Consider the following 20649-nt stretch of genomic DNA (forward strand, 5'->3'; position numbering starts at 1 on the left):
GATCCACATTTCAAAGGACGAGGCTTTGACTGCTAGTCATGCCCATCATTTTGATGTTCTTGACCTTCCCTGTGGACACTTCCGGATGGAAGTTACTCTTTAATAACAATTAGAGTTCCATAGGTACTGCACATCTGACCCACAACACTGATAACAAGGTTTTTATCCAAGACCTCAGCTAACTGGCTAATTAGAGCTGTGATTGGATTCAATGTATTTATTTTATTTATTTATTTGTAAAATTTATTGGGTGCCCATGTTGCCACATGGTAACTCTAGGTGGCTTTACAATATTAAAAGATAACATTGCATACTTTACTGGTAATATAAAACATGATACTATAAAATCGACCTACTAAAAAGTTAGGGGGTGGGAATATGATGTGAGGAGGACAGGGTGGGAACTCTTGTTAATCAATCCATGACCCATATTAAGTTGTTTGTGCAAAAATGTAACTCTCTTTGGAATAAATTCTATACAGTTTATAGTTAAAATAGGATTCCAGCCAACCATTCCTGGAGCAAGCAAACTCAAATGTACTTCATGGCTAACTGTGATTTGTCAGTAAGAATGGGGGTGACAATAATGTGTCTAGTATTTCCACTCTTCTAAGGTTTTTTTCCTTGGCAGTATATAGTTTTTTAATTTTTATCCATATGGTTAACCTATCAACCAGCTTTTTTTAAAAAAATGTGAAATTGGCAATTTTTTTACTGAATTTCAACAACATGATCTTGGTGCATGGGCTTCAAAGGGATACAGATGGTTTAATAGGGCCTATGGACTGCAGATTGCCTGACCTGATATAAGATGACCAACAGCTAATGCACAACACATAGTTTATTTCCTTACAATCCAATTCCAGCCATAGCTTCTTAGACTTACCGTGTTTCTCCGAAAACAAGACCTCCCCACAAAATAAGCCTTCCCCGAAAATAAGCCCACCCCGAAACCATTTAACTGCATGTGCAGCCAGTCCCTGCCATTTCCTCTGGTTAGGGTTAGGGAGACAGAGCTGGAAATCAGGTAAGACAGCAAGAAGAGTCCTGTCTCACTCCATGCACCCCAAAATAATAAGACCTCCCTGGAAATAAGGCCAAGCACTTATTTCAGGGTTCAAAAAATATAAGACAGGGTTTTATTTTCGAGGAAACATGGTAATTACTACTGAGTTGAATGGAATTTATCCCACAGTAAGTGGCACTTGGGAAAGTAGTCTCAAGATCTTGGCACCAAAATATGTCACTGCATTTACAGTTTGAATATTTTTCCCAGAAAGAATCTGCCTGTCTAACCTAGATGGCCAGGAACCATCTACTCATGGGCTCACCTTGGAGGAGCTCTTCCTATAACACAGCCCCTCTCTTATGGAACAACCTGCTTCCCTAAGCAAGAATACCTTCCCATGGTCCTCAGAAGATGGTAAAAATCTTGTTCTTCTAGTAGGTCATGTATAGAGTATATCACAGAAGTGAGTACACCCCCTCACATTTTGTAAATATTTAAGCATATCTTTTCATGTGGCAACACTGAAGAAATGACACTTGGCTACAATGTAAAGTAGTGAGTATACAGCTTGTATAACAGTGTAAATGTGCTGTCCCCTCAAAATAACAAAACACACAGCCATTAATGTCTAAACTGGTGGCAACAAAAGTGAGTATACCCCTAAGTGATAATATCCAAATGGGGCCCATGTAGCCGTTTTTCCTCCTTGGTGTCATGTGACTTGTTAGTGGTACAAGGTCTCAGGTGTGAAGGGGGAGTAGGTGTGTTAAATTTGGTGTTATCGCTCTCACTCTCTCATACTGGTCACTGGAAGTTCAACATGGCACCTCATGGCAATGAACTCTGCAGACCAATTTGATGCAGCGTTTCAAATTGCAGTATTTAAGTATATACTTAAATATTTACAAAATGTGAGGGGGTGTACTCACTTCTGTGATATACTGTACCTCAGGGGGTGTCTTTGAATCAGTCTTGACTCCTGGAAAGTATCTGGACAACTCTCTACACTTTTCTGGGCAACATTTTTCCAGAAATGATTTGCCACTGCCTTCTTCCTAGGGCTGAGAAAAAATGATTGACCTGAAACCAGCCACCTTAGGCAGGACCAGAATTCACAATTGCCCAGTTTCTAATCTGGTGCCGTAACCACTGCATCAAACTCTCTCCCTGTTTACACATATTCCCATTAGTATCTGTACTTGGTTTTGAGTTCTTGTGGGCTGCAGTAATAGATGAATCACACACATAAACAAACAAATTCAAATAAAATTATCAACTTTCTGCTTCCTTCACTTAGGCTATTTGTTTAGTTAAAAAGTTTCTCTTTTGTGCCCTTGACTATTAATAATGATGCTAGTGATGGCTGTTGAATAATACTGACAAAAATGAGTTATGCTGTGTTTCAATACTAAATATGAACTTAATATGCAGCTTTGGAGTAGATAACAATGGAACAAGGCTATAGAGATAATTTAGTGGATATGATCATCGTGTAATCATAATAGAAACTCTGAAGTCTTAAATGTCTCTGGGAAGGAGGCTTTTATGAAAATTGTCCTTGTACAAATACAGTGCAATGACTAGCATACATCTCAAATAAAAGAGCAGAGGCAGTATGAGCCTCAATAAGATCTGATATCTGTTCTTGTCTCATAGAGCCTATTAGAAGTTGGTTCAGTCAGACCCTTCAGAAGAGTAGTAATAAAACAAAACAGAACCCATGTATTATTTACATAACAACTTTTGATTTGCAACCCATCCTAATAACGTTTGAGCATGCCTGCTCAAACAAGGAGCTCTTTGTGGTTAATGGGGCTTGCAACCAGTTGCAAATAAGTCTCATTCAATCACTGAGGCTCAAGTCTCACACTCGTGTAGGAGTAAGACAATGCTGAACTGTGTAACTTAGTTCTCAGTAAGTGAGTACAGAACAACATTATTAAGGACTCGCAATACTCCAGATTTAATCATATTCTGATTCGCTTGGAATTAATTTGGTCATGGCAAAATGAAATTGGCAATTTTTTTACTGAATTTCAACAACATGATCTTGGTGCATGGGCTTCAAAGGGATACAGATGGTTTAATAGGGCCTATGGACTGCAGATTGCCTGACCTGATATAAGATGACCAACAGCTAATGCACAACACATAGTTTATTTCCTTACAATCCAATTCCAGCCATAGCTTCTTAGACTTACCGTGTTTCTCCGAAAACAAGACCTCCCCACAAAATAAGCCTTCCCCGAAAATAAGCCCACCCCGAAACCATTTAACTGCATGTGCAGCCAGTCCCTGCCATTTCCTCTGGTTAGGGTTAGGGAGACAGAGCTGGAAATCAGGTAAGACAGCAAGAAGAGTCCTGTCTCGCTCCATGCACCCCAAAATAATAAGACCTCCCTGGAAATAAGGCCAAGCACTTATTTCAGGGTTCAAAAAATATAAGACAGGGTCTTATTTTCGAGGAAACATGGTAATTACTACTGAGTTGAATGGGATTTATCCCACAGTAAGTGCCACTTGGGAAAGTAGTCTCAAGATCTTGGCACCAAAATATGTCACTGCATTTACAATTTGAATATTTTTCCCAGAAAGAATCTGCCTGTCTAACCTAGATGGCCAGGAACCATCTACTCATGGGCTCACCTTGGAGGAGCTCTTCCTATAACACAGCCCCTCTCTTATGGAACAACCTGCTTCCCTAAGCAAGAATACCTTGCCATGGTCCTCAGAAGATGGTAAAAATCTTGTTCTTCTAGTAGGTCATGTATAGAGTATATCACAGAAGTGAGTACACCCCCTCACATTTTGTAAATATTTAATCATATTCTGATTCGCTTGGAATTAATTTGGTCATGGCAAAATGAAATTGGTGATTCGACATTGTATCCTCAGCAGGGCATCCTCTGCTTTGGCTGTGGCTCAGGCCACTGTACAGTACTAGACATCACAGAAAAATCTCACGTAGCAGAATGCAAACTGGGATTGGTTAGGTTAGGTTCTGCGCATGCGCAAGATGGCTGCTTAACCGGGAGATCGGGAGGACGACGATCCGGTGAAGTGGGGGATGGCGACGCTCAGGCGGCCTGCCGAGCAGCCTACGCCCCCCGGCTAGGTGTATTACCATCTGAGCAGCCGTGAGAGGGGTCTTGGGACCTCCTTGGACTCACGGCTGCCGAGACCGAAGCCGGGGAAGAGCGAGCTGCGAACGGCGGCCATTTTACTACTCGGCCGGGCGGGAGCCGAAGAAGGAAACAGCTGGGCATGGAGGAAGGACGCCGGTACCTAGGTGGCCTGCCGAGCGGTTTCGCCCCCCGATCCGGTATGTCATCTTTCGGGCAGCCGGGGGAGAGGTCTGGGAGCCTCTCTGGACCCCCGACTGCCGGGAACGAGGCCGGGGGATGGGCGAGCTGCGGATGGCTGCCACTGGGCTACGGACGAGGCTGCGGCTTGGATTTGGCTGTTGGAAGCCGCAGCTGGGTTTTTCCCCACGTTTCGTCGCTTTTTTGGCATCTGGCGTCTTCGGATGGTTTCTGGGCTCTCCAGCTCTTCTTGACTTCCCCTGACCCCCTCTGGACTTGGTGGAGGGGCCTAGGGTGAAGGGCTGTGAAAGATCCCTCTTGTGGCCCCCACCGGAGGTGTCCTGGCCTAGCTTGGCCTGGTCAGGCCTAGCGGGGCCTGCCTCTTCTCGGACTAGGAGTTGCATTATCATCTGCAACATGGGTCAGCTGCATTTGTCATCTTGCACTTTATATGGCCGGCTGGAGTTTAGGGGTTATGGCCATTTTTGGGACTGTCCGGGAAGGTGATTGGGGACCGAATGGTGTATTGGGGCCCTACTCTGCAACATCTTTTGAGGAAACATCCATTTTGGAAATATCGGTGACGCCACGAGCAGGAGATGAATACCACCTCTATTAGGATGGATTTTAGGACTGAGCTTTCCATGAGTCACAATAACTTTTACTATCAGACTGCATCTGCGACTTATACCATCTTGTATCAGCTTTAAGCCAGCCACCATCTGAAGACATTTTGGAAGATGGGTATCCACTTGGACTTGGCATTACATCTTGCCACCCCAGACATTACATTGCTACCTCACGTCGTCTTCTCTCTCCTGTTTATGCTTTTAACTTATTTATGCGATATTCTGCCTTAGAACTCTTGCGCCTGCAGTGCCCCGCCGCAGGAATGGCCCGCCGCATTATCAAGGGCGGCCTCAATGTGGTCCTGGGACCCACAGAGGTGGCATGCGAAAAAAAAGAGCCTTTGGGGGTTTTTAGATAGGGCTTTTTTAAGGGGTGGGAGGGTTAGGGCGGGCGTTGGGGGTAGCCCGTCGGGAGGGGAGCCAGTCCTTGCGCGTGCTCGTGACGGTTCTTTAATAGGTTCGGAGGTTAGGGGGGGAGATTGCGTTCCTGTTGGTGAGGGTGGCCCGATTTCCACGGTAAGTGGGAGGGGCAGATATGGCGGAAGGGGGGGATCATATCGTTCTGGGGGGGCGCGCGCCCGATGTTTGCAAGCGGTCGCGCGCCCCGATCCCTCGTCCTTTTCCCGTTCCCCGGATGGTCAAGACCCCCAGAGCCTGGGCCTGCGGCTGATGTTATGCAACGCACGGTCCGTAGTTAATAAGGCCCCCCTAATATATGACCTTATCCAGGGGGGCGCTGCGGACCTTATAGGCGTTACGGAAACCTGGCTGGGCACGGAAGGGGGTGTGCCCCTTGTGGAGATGTGCCCGCCGGGTTTCCGTGCATTCCATCAGCCGAGGGCTCAGGGTAGGGGTGGGGGGGTGGCGGTTGTGATTAGAGAGAGTCTAGAGCCGAGGAGACCACTGTACCTCAGATTGCGGGTGCGAATCCTCTTTGTGAGATGGGGTCATAGGTGCCAGATGGGTTTGCTGATCACGTACCTGGCTCCTTGCTGCGTGACAGCTGCCCTGCCCGAGCTCCTGGAGGTGCTGGCCGGGTGGTAGTTGAGACCCCCAGACTTTTAGTCATGGGGGACTTTAACTTGCCATCGTCCGGCTCGTCATCGACGGCAGCTCGGGAGTTCATGGCTTCCATGACGGCCTTGGACCTGACCCAAGTAGTTGATGGCCCTACTCACATTGGGGGTGGCACTCTGGACCTGATTTTTGTCTCTGGTCAGTGGTTGAGAGATCTGGACTTAAAGGAAATAGTCATTGAACCTTTGTCATGGTCAGATCACTCTCTCCTTCGCCTGGACTTTCTGACCGCCATTCACCACCGCAGGGAGACGGAGCCGACACGCTGGTTCCGGCCCCAGGCGCCTGATGGACCCGGAGGGGTTCCGGACGGAGCTTGGGCCATTTCCTGAGAGTCTGGCTCACGGCTCGGCTGAGGAACTTGTTGCGGCCTGGGAACGGGCCGCGCGGGGCCTTAGACCGTGTCAGGCCTTTGCGGCCTCTGACCCGGCGCAGGTCCCAACCGCCCTTGGTTCTCCGAGGAGCTGAGAGGGATGAAGCCGGAGAAGACGCCTAGAGAGTTCCTGGAGGTCCAGCCGCTCAGAAGCTGATCGGACACTAGTGAAGTCCTATACTAGGGCTTACCTAGTGGCATTGAGGGAAGCGAGGCGTAGCTACGCCTCCTCATTGCATCGGCAGATAACCGCCCAGCCGCCCTGTTTGGGTGACCGCTCCCTCCTACACCAGGGGAGCGGGATGACCCGCTGCAGGGACGTGCTGAGGAGTTTAACGGTTATCTATACGATAAAATCGCTCAGCTTCGGGATGGTTTGGACCAAGATTGCGTGATACGGGTGAGACGGCTGAGGGTGGTCTTGGTGACATTTTATGGGATGAGTTTGACCCTGTCGCCCCGAGGACATGGACAGGTTGTTGGGAGGCTGAATGCCACCACGTGTTTACTGGACCCGTGCCCTCCTGGTTGGTGCTGGCCACGCAGGAGGTGACACGAGGCTGGCTCCAGGCGATTACGAGCGCTTCCTTGGTGGAGGTGTCTTTCCGGCCGCCTTGAAAGAGGCGGTGGTGAGGCCCTCCTCAAGAAGCCTTCCTGACCCGCTGTTTTAGGTAATTATCGTCCGGTCTCCAACCCGCCGCGGCGAAGGTTGTAGAGAGTATGGTGGCATATCAGTTTCCTTGCACCTGGATGAAACTGTCTATCTAGACCTGCTCCAGTCCGGTTTCCGGCCCGGTTACAGCACGGAGACGGCTTTGGTCGCGTTGGTGGATGATCTCTGAGGCCAGGGATAGGGGTTGTTCCTCTGCCCTGGTCCTATTAGACCTCTCAGCGGCTTTTGATACCATCGACCATGGTATCCTGCTGCGCCGGTTGGAGGATTGGGAGTGGAGGCACCGTTTATCGGTGGTTCTCCTCCTATCTCTCCGACCGGTCGCAGTCGGTGTTGACAGGGGCAGAGGTCGGCCCCGAGGCGCCTCACTTGTGGGGTGCCGCAGGGATCGATCCTCTCGCCTTCTGTTCAACATCTACATGAAGCCGCTGGGTGAGATCATCAGTGGGTTCGTGTGAGGTACCAGCTGTACGCGGATGACACCCAGCTGTATTTTTCCACACCGGACCACCCCAACGGTTATCAAGTGCTGTCCCGTGTCTGGAGGCCGACGGGTCTGGATGGGGAGAAACAGGCTCAAGCTCAATCCTCCAAGACAGAGTGGCTGTGGATGCCGCATCCCGCACAGTCAGCTAAATCCGCGGCTGACCATCGGTGGCGAGTCATTGGCCCCGGCGGAGAGGGTGCGCAACTTAGCGCCCTCCTGGATGAACGGCTGTCTCTAGAAGATCATTTGACGGCCGCTCCAGGAGAGCGTTCACCAGGTTCGCCTGGTGCGCCAGTTGCGCCTTTCTGGACCGGGAGGCCCTATGCACGGTCACCACGCCTCGTGACGCCTCGCCTGGATTACTGCAACGCCTCTACATGGGGCTTCCTTGAAGGGCATCCGGAGGCTACAGTTAGTCCAGAATGCGGCTGCGCTGGTGATAGATGGAGCCCTCGTGGCTCCCGTGATAACACCCATCCTGCGCAGGCTGCACTGGCTACCTGTGGCCTTCCGGTGCGCTTCAAGGTTTTGGTGACCACCTTTAAAGCGCTCCATGGCATAGGGCCGGGTTATCTACGGGACCGCCTACTGCGACCAGATACCTCTCACCGACCCGTGCGCTCTCCCAGGGAGGGACTCCTCAGGGTCCCGGCAGGTAGGGAGTGTCGCCTGGCGACGCCCAGGAAGGGCCTTCTGTGGGGCTCCCACCCTCTGGAACGAACTCCCCCCAGGACTCCGTCAACTTCCGGATCTTCGAACCTTCCGTCGCGAGCTCAAGACACATTTATTCATCTGTGCAGGACTGGCTTAGATTTTTAAATTTAGAGGGGTTTTAAATTGATTTTAATATTTATATTTCTATTTTTAATAATTGGTATTATTAATTATTGGCATTAGAATAAGTCTTTTAATGATTATTTTAATTTGTATATTGATGTTTTTATATGCCTGTAAACCGCCCTGAGTCCTTTGGGAGATAGGGCGGTATATAAGTTTAAATAATAAAATAAATAAATAAAATAAATAAATAAAATAAACTACATAGTATATTCTTTTAGCCAAGGGTGAAATCCAAAATTTTTCCCTACTGGTTCTGTGGGCGTGGCTTGGTGGGTGTGGCAGGGGAAGGATACTGCAAAATCTCCATTCTCTTCCCTCCTGGGGGAAGGATATTGCAAAATCTCCATTCCCACCCCACTCTGAGGCCAGCCAGAGGTGGTATTTCCCGATTCTCCAAACTACTCAAAATTTCCGCTACCAGTTCTCCAGAACCTGTCAGAACCTGCTAGATTTCACCCCTGCTTTTAGAACCTTTATTTTATTTTTCTTACCTATGATTAAGGGAATTCATAGGTTTTTTTATTCACTGTTAACATACATGGGTATAGGATAAGTTTCTCAATTCATTCAGTGTGTATGTGTGTCCTTCCTATACAGCACATGGTATAGCACAGCACAGCACAGCACAGCACAGCACAGTAATGTAATCAGTGGGTTGAACTAAAAGATCTCCAAGGTCTCTTCCAACTCTTTTATTCTGTATTCTAGATAATATAATGTAATGTAATGTAGTATAGCGTAGCATAGTGTAGCATAGCATAGCATAGCATAGTATAATATAATATAATATAATAACATAGCAATTGTATCACAGCAGTTTTTTTAGATGCATTTCATGCCCACCTCTCATGTGAGGTCATTATTACTCTTTTCAGTAATTTACATTAAAAATTGCATTTGGTTGGAGAACCGAAACATAGCAGTTGGGGGGGAAAAAAGACTATTCAAACATAAATATGCTGGTTCCAAGAAATAAGAATTTGCTACATTGCATACAACACAGTCTGATTGACTTTCCTCTCCCGTCCGTGGCATTCAAAAGATGGAATCTGTGACAAACCACCAGGGATGGAGGGAGAGCCCATTCCTAACAGAATGGATACGTTTCTGAATAAACAAAGCAATGGATGAAAATGGCATGGAAAATATCTACATCATGTACAGTGGAGAGTAAAGAAGGTGACCCTGATGGAGATGTGCAGAAACCATTACCTAAGCAAAAGGGGATGAAACGTTTTTTAAGTTCAGAACAACCAAATTATATGTGGACGATGTTCAGGCAGACACCTTCCTAATTCATTTAACTGTAAGAGGAAGAAGGTACAGTACAATCAGACTGGCACAATTGGGTTGAAGTAACAGTAACAGAGTTGGAAGGGACCTTGGATGTCATCTAGTCCAACCCCCTGCTCACACAGGAGACCTGTACTAGTGATTTGAACTGCCGCCCTTTCTGATCGACAACCTCAGTGTCTTAGCCACTGAGCCACCTAGTCAGGGTTAATACAGCCCATCTCAATCAAAATAGTTTTAACCTTCCTCTGGAATTAACATATAACATAATAACATAACATAATAACAGAGTTGGAAGGGACCTTGGAGGTCTTCTAATCCAACCCCCTGCCCAGGCAGGGAACTCTACACCATTTCAGACAAATGGCTATCCAACATTTTCTTAAAAATTTCCAGTGTTCGAGCATTCACAACTTCTGCAGGCAAGTCGCTCCAATGATTAATTGTTCTGTCAGGAAATTTCTCCTTAGTTCTAAGTTGCATCTCTCCATGATTAGTTTCCACCCATTGCTTCTTGTTCTACCCTCAGGTGCTTTGGAGAATAGTTTGACTCCTTCTTCTTTGTGGCAACCCCTGAGATACTGGAACACAGCTATCATGTCTCCCCTAGTCCTTCTTTTCATTAAACTAGGCATACCGAGTTCCTGCAACCGTTCTTCATATGTTTTAGCCTCCAGTCCCCTAATCATCTTTGCTGCTCTTCTCTGCACTCTTTCTAGACTCTCAACATCTTTTTTACATCTTGGTGACCAATTCGTGGTGAATTGATTTTGTACTCTGGTTTACTTAGGAATGGGAAGGCTAACATGATTAGGTCAGTGGTGGGTTGCAAATTTTTTTTACTACTGTGGGCGTGGCTTGGTGGGCATGGCATGGCTTGGTGGGGGTGGCAGGGGAAGGATACTGCAAAATATCCATTCCCTCTCCAATCCAGGGGAAGGATACTGCAAAATCTCCATTCCCTCTCCAATCCGGGGGAAGGTTACTGCAAAATCCGCATTTCATAACATAACATAACATAACATCAGAGTTGGAAGGGACCTTGGAGGCCTTCTAGTCCAACCCCCTGCCCAGGCAGGAAACCCTACATCATCTCAGTCAGATGGTTATCCAACATTTTCTTAAAAATTTCCAGTGTTGGAGCATTCACAACTTCTAAAGGCAAGTCGTTCCACTTATTAATTGTTCTAACTGTCAGGAAATTTCTCCTTAGTTCTAAGTTGTTTCTCTCCTTGATCAGTTTCCACCCATTGCTTCTTGTTCTACCCTCAGGTGCTTTGGAGAATAGTTTGACTCCCTCTTCTTTGTGGCAGCCCCTGAGATATTGGAACACAGCTATCATGTCTCCCCTAGTCCTTCTTTTTGTTAAACTAGACATACCCAGTTCCTGCAACCGTTCTTCATATGTTTTAGCCTCCAGTCCCCTAATCATCTTTGTTGCTCTTCTCTGCACTCTTTCTAGAGTCTCAACATCTTTTTTACATCGTGGCGACGAAAACTGGATGCAATATTCCAAGTGTGGCCTTACCAAGGCATTATAAAGTGGTACTAACACTTCACGTGATCTTGATTCTATCCCTCTGTTTATGCAGCCCAGAACTGTGTTGGCTTTTTTAACAGCTGCTGCACACTGCTGGCTCATATCTAAATGGTTATCCACTAGGACTCCAAGATCCCTCTCACAGGTACTACTATTGAGCAAGGTACCACATATACAGTACTGGTGCATTTTGTTTTTTTGGCCTAAATGTAGAACCTTACTTTTTTCACTGTTGAATTTCATTTTGTTAGATAGCACCCAATGTTCAAGTCTGTCAAGATCTTTCTGTAATTTGAGCCTATCTTCTGGAGTGTTGGCTATTCCTGCCAGCTTGGTGTCATCTGCAAATTTGATGAGTTCCCCATCTATCCCCTCGTCCAAGTCATTGATGAAGATGTTGAAGAGTACTGGGCCTAAAACAGAGCCTTGGGGTACTCCACTGCATACTTCCCTCCATGTGGATGTGGTTCCGTTGAGGACTACACGTTGAGTGCAGTTGGTCAGCCAGTTACGAATCCATCTGGTGGTGGTGCTGTCTAACCCACATTTTTCTACTTTATCTAGTAGTAGGTTATGGTCTACTTTATCAAATGCTTTACTGAAGTCCAAGTAAATTATATCGACAGCATTCCTCCGGTCTACTAATTTTGTCATTTTGTCAAAGAATGCGATAAGATTAGTCTGGCATGATCTGTTTTTGACAAACCCATGTTGGCTTTTGGTTATTACTTTGTTTGCTTCTAGGTGTTCGGTGATAAGTTGCTTGATTATCTTTTCCAGAATCTTCCCCGGTATTGAGGTCATTTCCTCCCGATCAAGTGAGATTTGAAGGCAGAGAATAGATGGGGGTGGGGCCAGTAAGAATTTTTACTATTGGTTCTCCGAACTACTCAAAATTTCCGCTACCGGTTCTCCAGAACTGGTCAGAACCTGCTGAAACCCACCTCTGATTACGGTATATAGCATATAGTTATTAAGCCTGAGGTATTTGCATCCCCAGTGAGCAATTACTTATCGGTGTTGTCAAAGAATATAACATAACTAAAAACCTAAAATAGTGTGGGGTGACTATTTATGCAATAGTTGAAAAAGCATTCCACAATTCTGATTACTTGAACACTTGCAGTTCACTGATATAGGTGCATATTTATTATTTATTTATTTATTTATTTATTATTTAAATTTTTATACCGCCCTTCTCCCGAAGGACTCAGGGCGGTTCACAGCCTGATAAAAAATACAAAATAATACAATATAAATACGATTAAAATATAATTAAAAAACTTATTAAATTGGCCATGATTAAAATTTAGAATAAAACCCATTAAAAACCCATAAGTTTAAAAACTAACCCAGTCCAGCGCAGATGAATAGGTGAGTTTTAAGCTCACGACGAAAGGTTCGGAGGTCCGGAAGTTGACAGAGTCCTGGGGGGAGTTCGTTCCAGAGGGCGGGAGCCCCCACAGAGAAGGCCCTTCCCCTGGGCGCCGCCAGACGACACTGTCGCGCCGACGGCACCCTGAGGAGTCCCTCTCTGTGAGAGCGCACGGGTCGGTGAGAGGTATTCGGTAGCAGCAGGCGGTCCCGTAGATAGCCCGGCCCTATGCCATGGAGCGCTTTGAAGGCGTTCACCAACACCTTGAGCGCACCGGAAGGCCACAGGTAGCCAGTGCAGCCTGCGCAGGATAGGTGTCACGTGGGAGCCACGAGGGCTCCCTCTATCACCAGCGCAGCTGCATTCTGACTAACTGAAGCCTCCGGATGCCCCTCAAGGGAGCCCCATGTAGAGAGCATTGCAGTAATCCAGGCGAGGCGTCACAAGGCGTGAGTGACTGTGCATAAGGCATCCCGGTCTAGAAAGGCGCAGCTGGCGCACCAGGCGAACCTGGTGGAAAGCTCTCCTGGAGACGGCCGTCAGGTGGTCTTCAAAGACAGCCGCTCATCCAGGAGAACGCCCAAGTTGCGCACCCTCTCCATCGGGGCCAATGACTCGCTCCCAAGTCAGCCGTGGACTCAGCTGACTGTACCGGGATGCCGGCATCCACAGCCACTCCGTCTTGGAGGATTGAGCTTGAGCCTGTTTCTCCCCATCCAGACCCGTCGGCTTCCAGACACCGGGACAGCACTTCGATAGCTTCATTGGGGTGGCCCGTGTGAGAAGTACAGCTGGGTGTCATCAGCGACAGCTGGTACCTCACACGAAGCCACTGATGATCTCACCCAGCGGCTTCATGTAGATGTTGAACAGAAGGGGCGAGAGAATCGACCCCTGCGGCACCCCACAAGTGAGGCGCCGCGGGGCCGACCTCTGCCCCCCCGCCAACACCGTCTGCGACCGGTCGGAGAGATAGGAGGAGAACCACCGATAAACGGTGCCTCTCACTCCCAATCCCTCCAGCCGGCGCAGCAGGATACCATGGTCGATGGTATCGAAAGCCGCTGAGAGGTCTAATAGGACCAGGGCAGAGGACTACTTATAACTACTCTAGATCATCGCAATACGGTCCATCTGTTTGTAATAAAACCAACTGCAAATGGATGATCTTCTAAGGCAGGGGTGACAAACTGGTGGCCCACGGGCCGGATGCATCACTTGCAGGCCACACCCACCCCAGCTCCGCAAAGGGAAAAACGTCATGAAACATCACGTGATGGCAACATGATGCTACGAGTTTGACACCCGTGTTCTAAGGCTACTCAGTTTGTTCTCCAAAACTTTTGGCCTGCAGGCCTTCCACTTGGTCTCTGACCTCTGGCTAAATTTGGGTTAAGCAAACCACAGTAAAGACGATTCTAATGAGGAAAATCTGGTTTTCGCTTATGATCTTCCAGTGTTTGGCTCAGTCAGCACAACCAAAGCCAAAACTCTTTGACCTCTCCACCTTTTGTACCAATTACTATCTGCCATTTGGAATCCATGTCATTAATTTTGTGTCAGTAAACTCTAAAACAATAGAGAAAGTTATAAGCATGCTTCCATTTGTCTTGGAAGCAGACATCCAGTGATACAAATATGTTTCGTTCTGTACTTGTCTCCCCTTAACGGGTCGGTTCTGGGTCACTCATATTTACCACAGCATGGAACAGCATGACTGACAATGAAGTGCTTCATAATTTAATGAGCCCCTGAAGCACCCAGGAGGCATCTGCCTTCCAAGTGCAAATGTGTGGCTCAAATCCAAGTGCAGCTTTAATATTCTCTCTCTCTCCTCTGCGGCAGAACCTCACTATTTTTTTTTTTTAGCTAGGAGATCCCCTCCGGTTGTTTTGAGCAAAGATCATCCTTTGGTGACATGAAGTGGCTCTGCATATAAAACCATAGTTTTTCTCTGAGGCATGATTGTTCTTCATTTGTTACAAAACCAGGATCTTAACCTCCTCATATTCCTAATGCTCCAGGCTTTTTCCTTCTCTCCTGAGCCAAAATAAATATGTAAAAGCCTTCTGGAAGATGAGGTGGACTTCTGTTGATACTCATTCAGGCCAGCTGTTAGAGACCTCTATGTAAAGGCAGAGTAAATCTTTTCCTCCACTTTTTAAGCATTTGGCAGGTAATTTGGCAATTTCTAAAAATACTTAAGACACGTTCAGCTTATTATTCTTAGAGAAAAATGGAGATCATATGGGGCCCAGATATGAAAATTACAAGAGATTCAGTGGTGAAATGTAAAATTTGTTACTATCAGTTCTGTGGGCATGGCTTGGTGGGGGAGGAGGGGGTAATGTGACTGGGTGGGCGTGGCCAACTTTTTTTTTTTTTACTTTTAAAAGCATTTTTTCCACAACCTCTTCAGCCTCTTCACAGCAAAGTGAGCTCCACAATCTTTACTTTGGCCTCATAGGCAAGAATGTCACTATGTTTGGAAGCAGATGGCTCCTCGTAGCCACTTTATTGATCTGGGACTGCAAATAAATAATAATCGTATCCATATCCCCTGACAACATCAGCATTATTTCCCAATGAAGGCTCACTGGGGATACTGATTCTAAAAAAAATGCCATCACATTTCCTAAAATAGTGACTTTGGAAAGTAGCCTGTTCATTGTGCAAAAGAAAACCAGAAATGACTTTTATCATTCAAATCCTCCCTTCCTTGATGCTAACTGCATACATTTAACGCCGAAGAAGGGGCACCTGGGAGAAATCCATATTACTGCTGGGAGTTATGGCTTGCCTTTGTGTCATAGTAATTCCTCGTACATTAAAATCAATGAAGCCAATCTATTTGAGTTAATGTCCACTTCTCTCCAAAAGCAGATCTTTTCCTTTCTGAGGAGTTCCAGCATTTGTTCTGGCTGGTAGTGACAAGAGGCATATTTCATGGTGTGATGTTCCTGGTCTGTCCTCTGGTGATAAGCTATAATGGATCTGTCGTAAGAACAGCTGTCTCACCGTGTAACAAAGAGGAGATGAAAAACAGCTTCTCCTCTAAAACCACTGTATTTCCATAGACTGTAATGAAGTAGGTAATTAACTGCTTTGCCCCAGGAAGACCCAGCGTTAAACAAATAATTCTGTATTTTATGCCTTTCTTGAGAATGCCCCTTCTCCCCGCCCCTTAAAACAGGAGTCTATTTCCAAATATTTATTTAAATACTATGTAGTAATAGCTGAGAAATACATTTTAACAGTCTGGCTAAGATTAAACCATACATCAAAGTAATGTATTTCTCATTTTAATGAAAATATTGCCCTATACATTGTAAGCCGCCCTGAGTCTTCGGAGAAGGGCGGGGTATAAATGTAAACAAAAAAAAAACACAAAAAAACAAAAAAAAAGATTTTAGAAGAAAAAAATCAATGAGAGGAAAGAATTCTTTAAAAAACTAAGTATATGCAAGTATTTCACCATTCATCCTCATATATAATTTTTTAAAAATCCACTGTCCATTAATATAGAAAGTGTACTAACAAGGTTCTATGATAATAAAAAAAAACCATATTGCAGACATAGTCATTATTATTCTGCAGATGAAAATCATTGTTCTTAATCCATCCTTTTGTTTGATTTTATTCAATGTCCATGCTATTAATGGGCACAAATTACAATTGAGTGTCCCAAATGATTGAGAATCTCCACAGACTTACAGCTGAGTGCACAAATTAATTGCAAGCGAGAAAATAAGGAGGAATTTTAAATCTATACAGCCTACTGAAAGCAATGGGTAGCTTCAACCTTAGGCCGGAAGGATATAGTCATGGCTTCAAAATGAAAGATGATAGACAGACAGACAGATAATTGGTTTCTACGACACAGACTTTCGGAAACATCAGTAAAAAAAGTAATCTTTAAAAAAGTGTCGAAAGATGAAATATTGTATTTTCAAAAGTGCTCCATGAATATGTCCCCCCCCCAGTGGTATTGGAGTGTGTGTGTGTGTGTGTGTGTGTCTATGTGTGTGCGCGTGTGTGGTGTTAAGTATCTTGCCATGAGCTCTGCCGGATTTTGCTCTAAACTCTGTCTTTTTTGTATATGTTGTGATGTCATATGCACATACCGTACAAAAGCGCTTGCCTTACAATGGCCTAACGCTGCTGTTGTCATTTCCATGAAAGCAGTGGATCCTGCAATGCCTCTGTTCCATTTCCTTTAAATGTGATCCCTTGGGCTTTTTGATCTTTTTAGGATTTGTGAGGTTATTTTTTTCCCCCAAAATTGCTTCTCAGAAGCTATAGGGTGACAGGTAGGCCAAGAAGAGAGAGGAAAATAGACCTTTTTCAGTTTGTTGCACTTGCCTTCCAGCTTTGAATATGCCTGTTTGACCAAAACTATCTTTCTATACTGAAAGTATAAAAGTTTTACTGCAGACAGTGGAGGAGGTGCAATGAACACAGTGATGAAGTTATATAATCCTAGACTGAGTCAGCGGTGAGCTCTTCCTAAAACAATTTTATAATTCAGTAGATTTTGGAAATCTTGTAGTTTTGTTGCTCTGGAGCCTTCCTTCAAATACTAAGTAAATCCCCAAATGTCAGTTCCAGAAGCTTATGCTGACAGCAATCCTCAGTGTATTAAACCATATAGATGAGATTACCCTATATAATATATGCCTTTAAAAAAATTCTGATTCTGACTGGCCCTTGTTTCTCATCTTAAACTAAACCTGTGTTTCCACCCAAAGGAGAGTCAAATAAACAGTCAGAAAATTCAAATCAAAGTTAGAGCATCCTTAAAACTTACTCATTAAACCAGCAGCCCTCCCCAACTGTGCAGCTAAATTGGATGTCCGATAAAAGTGGTTTTGCATAGGAGTGAAAGGATAAACTGGGAGGAAGCCAATTATTTCAACTGTAATCTATTATTTTATCTATAGATTCAATCTGCGTACCTTTGCTTTAGGTTGCACTCAGAGGTTTTATTCTGTAAAAAAGAACCCTTTCGTATCGAGAAAAGTTAGACTTAGCTAACAGAAGGGAACGATTTTTACTGTCTCCTACAACTTCTGAAAATTTGCCCCAAAAATCTAGAACACAGGTGTCAAATTTGCAGCATCACGTTGCTGTCACGTGACGTATCACAATGTTTTTTCTCTTCGTGGAGCTGGGCGTGGTCTGTGTGTGACACATCTGGCTCACAGGCTGCCAGTTTGACAGCCCCGTTCTAGAAGAACATGGAAGGATCAGTAAAAAATCCATAAAGTACTGGGTCTTCTCATCTAGATTAAGAAGAGGAGCAAATGGTGCTTTTCTTCAGTTCTCCAGGGTGACTTCTTTTGCCATGGCAATTAGAAATTTTTGGGCTTACATGTTAAGGGCCATAGAAATTGTTCGCAGAGGCGATTACAGTATTTCACACTGTGAACGCTCTGTGTTAAACAGTGCAGTGCAACATATTCCTTTTTGCAACTTGTTATATGTAATTTATGAGGTTTTTGTCTATGGTAAAAAAGTGATTTGGCACAATACAAAAGGTAGCACAAGGGAAATTAGCAAAGAAGAAGCCTTCATGCAAGGTAAAAATTAGAACTTGCTAAATTTGCAGGAAACAAAAAGAAAATATTGAAATCATGTAATAAAAAACACAAGAGAATGCTAGCAAGGAAGAACATTACATGGTCAATTTCTATAAAAGACAGAGGGGAAAATGGATAAAGCTAAAACCTGGAAGTGGGTTATAACTGGAACATTGAAAAATAAACTGAAAGTTTGATTTTGGCTGAGGAAAAGCAAACTATTCAAATTAATGCAACCAAGACCAGAATTTAAAAATCATCAAATGATTCAAAGTATAGTTTGTGCAAAAAAGCAGAAGAAACAGTAGATCATATACACAGTTCGTGCAAAAAAGATCACACAAATTAATTATAAATGATTATATATCACCAAAATATAATTATAAATTATATAATAAATATTATATAATAAATATTACATTAAATATTGTATTAAATATAATAAATATAAACTATGAATCGCCAAATGATTCACTGGGACATCCATAAAAAATAGCATATTCCAATAATGAAAAATTGGTAGGAACATATAGTTTAAAAAATAGTTGAAAATGAGCAGATTAAAATATTGTAGGATTTCCAAATATAGACTGATAAAATCTTGGCTTATAACAAACCAGATATAATTGTGGTTGAAAAGAAAGTGTGGATAATTGTGGCAATACCAGGGAATATGCCTTAAAACCAGTATTTTTCCAATGCTTAGAATTTACTCATCTATTTAGTTTTATTTAGTTCCATCAACAAGTGATGATATTTTGTTTTTAAACAAACATTTGGAGTGTGTATTTTCTATATTACTTTTTAAAAGGTTTTACCATTCTTTTTCCCAACTTCTCTTTTAGCAGGGGTGGGCTGCTGGGGGTTCGGGAAAATTTCTAGCTAAGATTCTGTGCAGTTCAGAGAATCTCCAAATCCTACTCTTGGCTGGCCCCGCCCACCCCTCCCAGGAGCCCCCATGCGGTCCATTTTGGATGCAGGTAAGTGCAGGGCGCGCGCAGACACTTGGGGAGGGTGGAAAATGGGCCTTACGGAGGTTCAGGAAGGCCGGAAACGGGAAGGAAGGAAGGTTGGTTTGGAGGAACAATTGTTAAGTGAACAGTTAAGTGTAATTGTTTAATTAGTCAAACTGTTGTTAAGTGAATCTGGATTTCCCCATTGATTTTATTTGTCAGAAGGTCGCAAAAGGGGATCACATGATCCCTGGGACACTGCAACCATCAAAAATATGAACCAGTTGTCAAGCATCCAAATGTAAATCACATAACCATGAGGATGCTACAACGGTCATGAGTGTGAAAAATGTTAATTAAATCACTTTTTTCAATGTCATTGTAACTTCGAACGGTCACTAAATGAACTGTTGTAAGTCGAGGACTACCTGTATAGTAAATATTGCTGTGAGAGCAACAGCCTGGAGGCTGTTTCCCACAAAAATGTTTGTCTTCAAGTTTTCAATAGGTTATGATATTCCACAACAGGATTAACTGGAGGAAGGAAGTTTGACTCAAAATAAATCCAAAACTCTTCTGGTGTTACAACTAGAGCGTAAACCAGGTGCCACAACAGAGGATAGCAATCAATAAAAATCCAAAAGGCTCAAACCACCCAGGGAGAATATGCTAAAAAACCATAACAGTGACAAACTGTGGCCAAATATAGGAGTAGAGCGTAAAAAATATATACATCCAAACCATTTAAAATTTATAAACACACCACACCACAATATAAAAATCTCTCAGATCAATGGTGAATTATTTTTGTCTAGGAAAAAAAGAACAGAGTTTTAGTCAAAAAACCCCTACCTCCCCCACCCGCCCCAGCAGCAGCAGATCACACAAGCCATTTAATGTGCTCTATCCCGCTCTGGGTTCCCCAGGCCCACTGGCAGAACCAGGTCTTCAGTGCCTTCTAGAGGAGTATTAGAGTGGGGGTCATTCTAATATCTGGGGGAATGATGTTCCAGAGAGAGGGAGCCACCACAAAGAAGGCCTTTCTTCTGGGTCCCACAACATATCTCCCTCCAGGATGGGACCCACAACATTCCCTGTCTCCCCGTTCTGATGGGTCAGGTAGATGTAACCAGCAAGAGACAGTCCCTCAGATAACCTAGTAAACAAAATGTATCTCGCTTCAAACACATTCTGAAGTAGGCATATCTAGAAAAACTCAATAAACCCAATAAGTCTTGTTTTAGAACCATACGTATCCTCAGCTTATGCCATTGGTGAAGGGAGCCAGAGTCCGTCTCAACAAATTTCCCTGATTCTAACAAAACTTCCTTAGGAGGCCCTCTAAGGACAAATCTACAAATAAATCATAAAACCTGCAGCTTTATATGGATGCTTAAATTTAGAAGGGACAAATGCTGTGAAATGAGCTGTAAATTCCTTAATTTATGTCTGGTGAGAGATATGTGTATTAATTGAAAATAATCCTGTTTCTGGGGGGGAAACAAGCATCTTTTTTGAG

The 20649-nt window shown here is 44.4% G+C and overlaps 1 protein-coding gene across 3 annotated transcripts in view; it reads right to left on the reverse strand.

Moving 5' to 3' along the window:
• PAK5 (p21 (RAC1) activated kinase 5) overlaps nucleotides 1-20649 on the reverse strand; it is a 154473-nt gene that overhangs the window by 41236 nt on the left and 92588 nt on the right. The window lies entirely within an intron of this gene.

Source organism: Ahaetulla prasina, chromosome 1 (genome assembly GCF_028640845.1).
Source record: "Ahaetulla prasina isolate Xishuangbanna chromosome 1, ASM2864084v1, whole genome shotgun sequence".
In the NCBI taxonomy this organism is placed as follows: domain Eukaryota; kingdom Metazoa; phylum Chordata; class Lepidosauria; order Squamata; family Colubridae; genus Ahaetulla; species Ahaetulla prasina.